We start from the raw sequence: 8,491 nt of genomic DNA on the forward strand, positions 1-8,491 counted from the left end.
GTCAACATCTGCAGGGCTAAGGCTTTCCAAAGTGTCTCATGATTTGAGACATCTTTAAAGGGCCCTGACTTTCAGAAGTGCTGAGCACTCACACTCTGAATATCAGGCCACTTCAAGGTCTCAGGTTAGGCAACCAAAATCACAAGGGAATTTTGAAAATCTTGGCCTAAGTGACACACCTAAGGCCACACACACAGGGACTCTATGACAGAGCTGGGAATAGAAGCTTCATCACTTGAGTCCTAGCCTAGCATTTTAGCCACAAGGGCCGTCCTTTCTTCCTACTACAATACAAACTTGATAATCTACTGAAACCCGGCAGGTGCTTTCTTCCTTCAACTCCATTGAGCCCTTAAGCCCTGTCTATCTGACAACTTTCAACTGAGTCTGTAATCAGTTAGCAATACATTCGGCCCTGAAAGCCTAGTGTGTGTCCACACATCACCTGGTTAATACTTTGTGTATCTCACTGATCAGTGTGTGTTATGTGTCCTCTAGGGGCTGGTCCACCATGGGTCTGGTTCTTCTACAGCTCCTATCTATGAGAGTTTGTCCTTTAGCTCAAACAGTGAGGGTCATGCAGTTACAAGGTCCTGGGTTTGATCCATGGTGATAACCAAGATAACTGTTGTTACATTTGTACTCAAGAAGTTTCCTTTCCCAGGAACTGTTCTAACCCTGCTATTGTACTTCTAAAAGACCTGAGTCTCATCAAGATATGTCTGCACTAGAAACACCAAAGTGGCGCAGGTGCAGCTGTGCCACTGTAGTGTAGACGCAGACTGCAGTGATGGAAGGGTTCTTCCCTTGCTGTAGTAAATCCACCTCTGAGAGGTGGTTGCTAGGACAAGAGAAGAATTCTTCTGTTGACCTATTGTTGCCTACGCTGAGGCTTAGTCTGGGTGATTGTAAGCTTGCATAGACTCACCCCTGCGGCGCCTCCTGCTGGTCTCTTCCAGGAATTAGCTTTCCAGCCATTGAAGCACCCTCTGCAGGCCAGTGTCCCGCTACCGCTTGGCTCCCGTGTCCCTCTTGGACCCAGTGCCCTGTTATCTGGGGCACTGCCAGCTGGCAGTAATCCCTCAGTCTTAGGATCTCCCCTCCCTGGGGAACCCCCACCCACTATCTCCACCTCGCCTCAGTATACAGCTACTGCCCCAGTCGTTGTCTAGGCCCCCCGCCCTGGGGCAGACTGCAGTATCAGCCTACTCATCACTGGCAAGGTTGGGTTTGGACCTGGTGCCTTTGCCTACCCCTGCACTGCCCTCTGCAACCCCCAGTACCTATTTGCCTTCTGCTAGACCACAGCCTGGGTTTTCCAGGCTGGAGCTCCCCAGCTCCTCTGCCTTTCCCCAGCCCTGCTTCATTCAGGTACCCTGTCTCTAGTTCCCTGCAGCCAGGCCCATCTCCCTCTGCAAACAGAGAGAAAGGAATTGGGTCCTGGCTCATTGCCTCTTATAGAGGCCAGCTGGGCCTGACTGGGGCATGGCCACAACTGAGCCTATTTTTCCCAATCAGCCCAGGCTTCTTGCCCCAGCCACAGCTCTCACCTGTGCTGCTTTCAAACTCCTCCGGACAAGAGTGGGTTACCACCCCCCTACAGTGATTAGTTGTCCCCCAGAATCAGTTGGGTTCTGAGGTCCTGTAGATCCTCCCCTTAGGCTGGGGAGGGAATCCGTTAGCAATGGGCAGGCTTCTGCCCGCCCAGCTCCCGGAACCCAATAGGTACAGTGATGACTGAGCCCCTGTACCGGCTCCTCACAAACATACTGTTGTGTTTCTGGCTGCACTTTTCCCCTCACCGCCTTCTCTATGCACTCCCTATCCGTGGCCCCACAAAGTCATCCTCCTCCTAGCCCTGGCTAAAATGGCCATCTACACAACCAGGGAGAGGAGGTTGGCCAAGGGAGACTCCTGCGACTGTAGGGCTTGTTTCCGATCCTCTATCCGTTCATGCATCCGGGCCGAGTTCCTCTGGGCGACGTCCACCGGCTCTCTTGATGCCTTCGAGGAGCAGTGGGCACTGTCCAGGGTTCTCTGCTCGGTGTCCCCATCAGGCTCCCTTCTTTTGACCCTCTGACCACACTCCTGTCCCTGTTCTTTTATTAGTTGTCTCCTGAACTCAGTTGGGTTCTGAGGTGCTGTAGATCCTCCCCTTAGGCTGGGGAGGGATCTTTTAGCAGTGAGCGGGCTTCCACCCACCCACTTCCCAAAACCCAATAGGTACAGTGATGGTTTACTGAAGTTTCAGGTGTTGAGCGGGCCTCAGTTACACTAGAAGCCTTATGTTGCTCTGGCCTGGAAAAGGTGGTTAAAGTGGGTGTAAATGGCTCCTAAGGATTTTCCCTGTGGAGGGACCCTCCACAGCTAGTGTGGAACTGGTTTAAGGGCCTTTACATGATCTTGGCTTCATATGCAAGGCAGATCAAGGATGTGGTCAGAATATGCCATACTACAGCTACTTCCTGGTTCTCAGGGGCCATGGGAAGCAGAGGGTAAATTACAGCAACTCTGCATGGTCCCAGAATGCACAGAGCACAAAGGTGGCATAAAGCTACCTTTTCCTCCACCCTTTCTATTCCCCGCCACATGCACAGGGGTAAGAAACAATCACAAAACTCTCTTGGGTACCCAGCAGGCATTACAACCAAGTGTAGGAGAAAAAGTGCAACAGTTCTTAAATCAGTTCAGAACAGCTGGTGAGCATCTACCTAACTGCATGAGCTGGGATGAAACTAGTTCAGTTCAGCTGGCAACACAGGCACAATCTTAGGCCTGGACTAAGCCTAAAACTTAGGTAGATCTAGCTATGTCGCTCAGGGGTGAGTGACATAGCTAGATCTTCACACCCCTGAGAGACATAGTTAAGGACTCCTAAGCCCAGTGTTGACACTACTGATGTAAGCAGAGTCAGGATGAGCACTACCCTGACATCTGGTGGTGAATTGTAGAGAGTGTGGAAAGAATTTCAAGAATTTCAGAGTGTGGAAAGAGATTTCGAGTGTTTGCATTGGCATCCACCCCCCCACTTAGCATAACCCCACAGCAGCCTGGGATGGTTATTTTAACAGCTCTGGGATCCCTAATTTCTTTGTTATTGGGCAGGAGGAAAAAAAGTTTGTCATCCTGATTGTGTGAATGGGGAGCCGTGGGACTGCTTTGTGACAGAAATGACTCAACCTCAGTTGGGTGGTACTTGCTAAACATGGGACATGGGTTCCAAAACCCCATGAATTGAGAGAGGTTGGGGACTAGTGTGTGTATCTAATGGTAGGGGCCCCCTTTGGGGGCCTGGAACACTAATTGTGCATCTTTCTCTCTCCAATGTTAAACAGTAAAGCTAATTTTTGGTTCTATTAGGAGTCCATCTAGAGACTGCTGAGCTGAATTCATGTTGGGCCAATAGTGCACCAGGGCTCCCCTACTAAGAACTGAAAAAACTGATTTAAGATCATGGAGTGCTGTGTTAACTATGGGGGAGCCTGAAGACCTATCATTAAGTGTCTAGCAGGGCAGAGCAGTTTGCAGTGTGTTGGAGCAGCCCATGGAACAGTGAGTGGAGTGAAGTGGTTTGCAGGGACAGCTGGAGGAGTGGCACAGCTGGTGTGGTGGAGCTGGTTGTGGTGAAGACTACAGAAGAACTCCATGGAGATGCGGAACAGTTGGCCCTGTCCTACGTAAGGTGCCCCTTAACACTCTGTGTGGACTTCCCCCCCCTTTCCACCCAGGCTGGGGGGGGGGTAAAACTCTGCAGATAAACTCTTGAATTCTGGGGTGGCACTGACCAGAGACTTTTGGGTTGTTGGACTTTGGGGTGATTGGACTTAAGACCCTAAGGGGAAAAGGACATTGCCAAACGTACCTGGGGGTGGGGTTTTTTTTTGTTTATGGTTTGTGTTAAAATCCTGTTTGTGGTGTTTCTCCAGTGGGATGCCGCATTGTTTCCTTCCCTTATTAAAAAGATTTTGCTACACTCAGACTCCCGTGCTTGCGAGAGGGGAAGTATTGCCTCCTAGAGGCACCCAGGGGGGTGTGGTATGTAAGTGTCCCAGGTCACTGGGTGGGGGCTCGAGCTGGTTATGCATTGTGTTATTGAAACGGAACCCCTGGATACTGAACCCGGCCCTTGTTGCTGCCAATTCAGACAGGCAGAAGGGTTACACTAGGTTCACAGAAGAATTCTTCCATCAATCTAGATACCACCTCTGGTGTGGTGGATTAACTACAGTGATAGAAAAACCCTTTCCATCGCTGTTCCAAGTGTCTACACTACAGTGCTACTGAGGCACAGCTGCAGCGCCGTAGCTGTGCTGCTGTCGCTTCTGTAGTATGGACATAGCCTGAGTAACTGTTGCTAGTGGTGGCCTAGGATGGTATGTTGGGTCAAATTCTCAGCTGGTGTAACTCAATGGAGCCCCATCAGAATCAACAGCCTTTACACCAGGCCCAGTGTTGCCTCCCTAGTTATGACACTGTTTTCTTTACAGTGTGAACACAAACTGCAGTCAAAGTAGATTTAAAACCCATGCTACTCGTTCTTCCTGCAGGAACCCGGAATCCCATAGCTGTCCATGGCGGCAGTGCCAACACTCAGGAGCACAAATGGAGAGCTGGGATGTTCCACAGCATGGGAGCTGATGGCAAGTCCAAGTGGACGCATGCCCCAAACGAACTCAGTGCCAAAAAACTCGGCTCCACACCACATCACTTAGAGGCTGATTGTCTAGGATGATGGCGCCAGTCTCTGATGTATTGGCCACCATTAAGGCAAAGTTCTTGAAGCCCTCCTGGGCATTTATAGAATACATCTGGCAGTAACTGGCAACATCTGGAACATTCATCAGGAAGGCATGGAAGGAATTAGGGACAGCTGCGCCCACGCTGTAGAACACCACCTGGATGCTCACATTAGCAGAGATGGAGACTGGGATCAAGGGCTTGACAGGACGCTGGAGTACGCTGCCTCCTGCTAGAGTAACAGTCTCTGGCTGTTCCCCTAGTTGATACAACATAGTTGTGCTCTGGGAAGCAGTGATATAGACTATTTCATCTACTGTCTGCCAGGGTAAGGGAGGAATGATGTATGTTCTACCCCAGCTGCAAACTGGTAGGAGCTGCTCAAAGACATGGTTGCATTTTGTATTATTACAAAAACAAACCTGCCCAACCAAGACGGCCACTGGCTTTTCTGAGACAATCCTAGTGCCAGACAGATTGGTTATGCCTTGAAACTGGTAGCCTTGGAAAGCAAAGAGCTTAATTTCCAGTTTGGTGCCAGTGGAGTAGACATTTTTTTCGTAACGTAATTTACCTTTCACATGGACCTTCACGGAGTTGCGGTCTTCGTACGTCATAACAGAAAACTCTGGGTAACTAGCTAAAGATTGTGTAGAGGGAGTCACTATATAGTATTCATTTCCCAAGCTGGAGACAGGATACAGCACAGTGGTCTCAGGACTCACATGTTTGTTGCTGACAGACACTACTGAGATATCTTTGTCAGCCTTGACTAGGACCATCTTGGAGAACTTGGTAGAGCCCTTAATTCCCACTGACTCTGGTAGCCTGACCCGCAGCATCTCTCCCTGATTTACCATAATCTTATCCTCAAATGGGTAATTGGTGATGGACACAGACACTGAAGTGAAGGCAAAGTAGCCATTAATTTGCACTTCAAATTGACTAGGGTTCCCACAGTCCTCCATGTAGGAGGTGATGAATTCTCTTCCCAGAGACTCAGTCTGACATATGCCTGCAAGGAAAAATAGCAATAAAACGTTGGCGGTGGAGAGAGATACTGTCAAGCAGTGGATAGAGTAAAAAGGACTGGATCGACTTTGTTCAGACCAAAAATTAAGGCCCAGTAAAAAAGAAAAGGAGCTTGAAAATCTTAATGCAGCTAGAAATTTTCCCTATTATATTTTTTAATCTAAATGAAAATAATTTTTAATAGTAAACTTCAGTCTTGGGCCAAAGGGTTTGGAATGCAGAAGCAGGCTCAGGGCTGGACCAGGGGGTTGGGGGTGCTGGAGGGGGCTCCAGGTTGGGGCCAAGAGGTTTGGAGTTCGGGAGGAGGCTCAGGGCTAAGGCAGGGCATTGGAGCGTGGGAGAGGATGCGGGGTGCAGGCTCTGGGAGGGAGTTTGGGTGCAGGAGGGTGTTCCAACCTGGGGCAAGGGGTTGGGATACGGGTGAGGGTGCATTGTCTGGGAGAGAATTAGGGTGCAGAAGGGGGTTCTGACCTGGTCCAGGGAGTTAGGGTGCAAGTGGGGGCTTGGGATCTGGAAGGGAGTTAGGGTGCGAGACGGGGTTCCAAACTGGGGCTGGGGGTTCAGGGAGGGGGCTCTGGCCAGGCAGAGCTTACCTCAGACAGCTCCCAGTCGGTGGCGCAGCAAGGCTAAGGCAAGTAGTCGGCATGTTCAGCCCCTAGGCGGAGGCACAGCCAGGTGGCTGCCCATGCCCACAGCCACCACCCCCACAGATCCCATAAGCCACAGTTCCTGACCAATGGGAGCCGTGGAGCTGGCCCTGGAAGCGGCAGCAGCACTTGGAGCTTCACTGATCGCCACTGCGCCTAGAGGCCAGACATGCCCACTGCTTCTGGGGAACTGCACAGAGCCAGGGCAGGCAGGGAGCTTGCCTTAGCCCCAATGCACTGACAAAAAGACTTTTAATGGCCAGGTCAGCAGTGCTATCCAGAGCCGCCAAGGTACCTTTTCAACTGGGCACTCCGGTCAAAAACTGGGTGCCTGGCAATCCTAGTATCACCAGTTAGTCTTATGAGACAGGGATAAATCATGTATCAAAGTCATGAAATGGGCTACAAATGCAATAAAAAATAAGGTATTTAAATGTGTAACAAATGGAAGGGGTGGGGGCACACGCCATTTGGTCTCGAGCTGGCCCTGGCTGCCAGTCCTCAATGTCTCTCAGGATTTAGGTCCATTTGTAGGATTTCCCAGTGCTTCTAGTTTCTACATGAATTTGATCATGATCTCAGTATTACAGAATTGCAACTGAAAATTAACAGCTTTGCCGTAAAATTCCTCCTTGCAGCTGTACTGAATCGCTTTACCTGTAAGGGTTAAGAAGCTCGATTAACCTGTTTGGCACCTGACCAGAAGGACCAATAAGGAAAGAAGATATTTCCAAATCGGGGTGGGGAGTGGGGAGGGAGATTTTGTTTGTTGTTCTCTTAAGTTGTTCCCTCTCAGGATGGAGAGAGAAGCCAAGAAGGGACAACATCTTCTGAAAACATAGCTGGAATAATCCATCTAAGAATTACAGATATTGTAAGTGAAGCAAGGAAATGCATTAGATTATCTTTTGTTTTATCTTGTGAATTTTCCCTGTGCTAAGAGATCATTTTATTCCTGTTTTGTAACTGTGATGCTGAGTCCAGAGGGGAATCCTCTGTGTTTTAAATCTTTATATTACCCTGTAAAGTTACCTTCCATCCTGATTTTACAGGTGTGATTCTTTTACTTTTTTCTTTATGATAAAATTCTCCTTTTAAGAACCTGATTAATTTTCAGTGTCCTGAAAACCAAAGGGTTTGGTCTGTGCTTACATTGTAACCAATTAGTTAGTATATTATTCTCAAGCCTCCCCAGGAGAGGGGGTGAAGGGGCTTGGGGAAATATTTTGGGGGAATATGGACTCCAAGTGACCCTTTCCTGAATTTTTGTATGACTCACTTGGTGGTGGCAGTAATACCGTCCAAGGACAAGGAAAGGAATTTGTGCCTTGGGGAAGCTTTTAACCTAAGCGGGTAGAATATGATCTTAGGGGGTCTTTCATGTGGGTCCCCACATGCGTACCCCACAGTTCAGAGTGGGGAGGGAACCCTGACAAGCTTTTTAAATGGAAAGCTGCCAAAAGGACAGACCCAGAGTTACTTCTACTTCATTCTCCCTCACTCCTTTCTGACAGACCTCCAGGTACTGCAGTCCAGTAGAGGAAGTCTCCAGCTACTGCTTTCTGGGCCCACCTCTGGCTTTTCAGTATGGTCTAGTGACACTATTAAAAGACCTCTCAGTGGGACATGGCAGCAGAAAGAGGTTCTTGTCCACCATGGGACAGAGTATGAGCAGACTAAAACTAGAACACCTTGAGGAGTGACAGAGGGAGTGAATGAATAAACAAACACAGAGAAGGAGGAATTACCCCTGATACCCAAACTTTCCTCTTCTCAAAATTCTGGGTTTTCCCTTCAGGGCCTGTTTAGAACCTGAAGTTTATCCACCCCTTTGGGCATTCCGCTACTCCTAATGACCCAGATGCAGCGAACCCCCACATTACAGTCCAGATAATGCTGCTCAGAGCTGCCAAACCAATACCAGCTCTCTATGGGACTCACTTATTATGGGCACAGAAACGTTACACAAGGCATTATGTTTCACTTACCTGAGAACTTACCAATTCTGTTTGTCCCTAGGGCACTCACTGGTGGCAGAAACCAGAACAGTCCAAGGAGGAAAAACACTTGAGAGA

At 49.1% G+C, this 8,491-nt stretch overlaps 1 pseudogene; it reads right to left on the bottom strand.

Moving 5' to 3' along the window:
• LOC115642032 overlaps positions 1–5,705 on the bottom strand; it is a 28,169-nt pseudogene extending 22,464 nt beyond the window's left edge.
• Positions 5,706–8,491: the final 2,786 nt, after the last annotated feature.

The sequence above is a fragment of the Gopherus evgoodei genome, unplaced genomic scaffold, assembly GCF_007399415.2.
Source record: "Gopherus evgoodei ecotype Sinaloan lineage unplaced genomic scaffold, rGopEvg1_v1.p scaffold_37_arrow_ctg1, whole genome shotgun sequence".
NCBI classification, from domain to species: Eukaryota; Metazoa; Chordata; order Testudines; family Testudinidae; genus Gopherus; species Gopherus evgoodei.